The sequence below is a fragment of the Tachysurus fulvidraco genome, chromosome 5 (genome assembly GCF_022655615.1).
Source record: "Tachysurus fulvidraco isolate hzauxx_2018 chromosome 5, HZAU_PFXX_2.0, whole genome shotgun sequence".
Lineage (NCBI taxonomy): Eukaryota > Metazoa > Chordata > Actinopteri > Siluriformes > Bagridae > Tachysurus > Tachysurus fulvidraco.
Window position 1 is genome coordinate 34,068,780 of NC_062522.1, and position 2,500 is coordinate 34,071,279.

The following is a 2,500-nucleotide window of genomic DNA, read 5'->3' on the forward strand; positions in this document are numbered from 1 at the left end:
ACACTAACTTCTCTAAACACAAGCAGATAGTCTGATAAAGGTTCTGTTTATAAACAATGCCCCACTCCTCCAGGCTGGCGACGCGGTAACGTGCTCATGTTCGGTGACTAACTGCACTGAGGGAAGCTTCTTCACTCACAACAGCCATCTTGGATTTTTGGAGAAGAGTAAATAAAATTAAGACGGAGGAACTAACTGCGCATGCGCGAAATGGCTTCTCAGGGCATCAGTACGGAAGTGAGGCAGCAGCGCGTCCAATCATGAGCGAGCGCACGTGAACAAATACACGCCCCTTCTTGATGTTTATAGAAACGTGCCGACGTGATTGTGTCATGTACCGGAACCGGAAGTAATCTCCCCTCATTCATTCCGTTAGTTTATTTTACTTTTTAACATCATAGTGAATCATTTCTGATTTAATCCAGAGATTATTATAAGGTTTTATTGTTACTATTAACGTACTGCTTAGAGAACAACAGTGTCATTAGTGCTGTATGTCTAAAACTAATGAAATATTTATTACAATAATAATAAAGTGCATCACAGAACACGAACAGTTAGAGAATCTAGGGTTACCTAAGGTTACCTGACCCTAACCCTAACCTATGGTTACCTATGGTTACCTGACCCTAACCCTAACCTATGGTTACCTATGGTTACCTGACCCTAACCCTAACCTATGGTTACCTAAGGTTACATGACCCTAACCCTAACCCTAGGGTTACCTAAGGTTACATGACCCTAACCCTAACCTATGGTTACCTAAGGTTACATGACCCTAACCCTAACCCTAGGGTTACCTGACCCTAACCCTAACTTATGGTTACCTATGGTTACCTGACCCTAACCCTAACCTATGGTTACCTATGGTTACCTGACCCTAACCCTAACCCTAGGGTTACCTGACCCTAACCCTAACCTAGGGTTACCTAAGGTTACATGACCCTAACCCTAACCCTAGGGTTACCTGACCCTAACCCTAACCCTAGGGTTACCTGACCCTAACCCTAACCCTAGGGTTACCTGACCCTAACCCTAACCTATGGTTACCTATGGTTACCTGACCCTAACCCTAACCTATGGTTACCTGACCCTAACCCTAACCTATGGTTACCTATGGTTACCTGACCCTAACCCTAACTTATGGTTACCTATGGTTACCTGACCCTAACCCTAACTTATGGTTACCTATGGTTACCTGACCCTAACCCTAACCTAGGGTTACCTAAGGTTACATGACCCTAACCCTAACCCTAGGGTTACCTGACCCTAACCCTAACCTATGGTTACCTATGGTTACCTGACCCTAACCCTAACCTATGGTTACCTATGGTTACCTGACCCTAACCCTAACCTATGGTTACCTGACCCTAACCCTAACCTATGGTTACCTATGGTTACCTGACCCTAACCCTAACCTAGGGTTACCTATGGTTACCTGACCCTAACCCTAACCTATGGTTACCTACGCTTACCTGACCCTAACCCTAACCTAGGGTTACCTACGCTTACCTGACCCTAACCCTAACCTAGGGTTACCTGACCCTAACCCTAACCTATGGTTACCTATGGTTACCTGACCCTAACCCTAACCTAGGGTTACCTATGGTTACCTAACCCTAACCCTAACCCTAGGGTTACCTATGGTTACCTGACCCTAACCCCAACCCTAACCCTGACCCTGACCCTAACCCTAACCCTAGGTTACCTGACCCTAACCCTAACCCATGGTTACCTGACCCTAACCCTAACCCTAGGGTTACCAATGGTTACCTAACCCTAACCTAGGGTTACCTATGGTTACCTGACCCTAACCCTAACCTATGGTTACCTGACCCTAACCCTAGGGTTACATATGTTTACTTGACCCTAACCCTAACCTATGGTTACCTACGCTTACCTGACCCTAACCCTAGGGTTACCTATGGTTACCTGACCCTAACCCTAACCTATGGTTACCTGACCCTAATTATCTAACCCTATGGCTATCTGACCCTAACCCTAATTATTTAACCCTATCGTTATCTGACCCTAACCGTTTAACCCTAACCATAGTTATCTAACCCTAACTCTAGGGTTACTTATGGTTACCTAACCCTCTGACCCTAACCCTAGCTATCTAACCCTAACCCTAGGGTTACTTATGGTTACCTAACCCCCTAACCCTAACCCCAACTCCTAACCCTAACCCTAGGGTTACCTATGGTTACCTAACCCTAACCCTAGTTATCTAACCCTATGCTTACCTGACCCTAACCCCAGTATCTAACCCTAACCCTAGGGTTACCTATGGTTACCTAACCCTAACCCTAGTTATCTAACCCTATGCTTACCTGACCCTAACCCTAGTTATCTAACCCTAACCCTAACAGTTAGAGAATCTAGGGTTACTTATGGTTATCTGACCCTAACCCTAGTTATCTAACCCTAACCCTAACCTATAATTATCTAACCCTAACCCTAACCATCTAATTCAAGGTGTATTAGTAATATTCATACA

General features: G+C 45.0%; 1 protein-coding gene across 2 annotated transcripts in view; it reads right to left on the bottom strand.

Moving 5' to 3' along the window:
* The window catches only part of ubn2a (ubinuclein 2a), a 16,882-nt gene extending 16,673 nt beyond the window's left edge, over nucleotides 1-209 (bottom strand). The window contains exon 1 of one of the 2 annotated variants that reach the window (XM_027156967.2): nucleotides 1-209. This exon is cut by the window's left edge and continues 349 nt beyond it. The gene's annotated coding sequence lies outside the window, so the exon portion shown is untranslated. The other variant, XM_047814198.1, reaches the window with a different exon arrangement.
* Nucleotides 210-2,500: the final 2,291 nt, after the last annotated feature.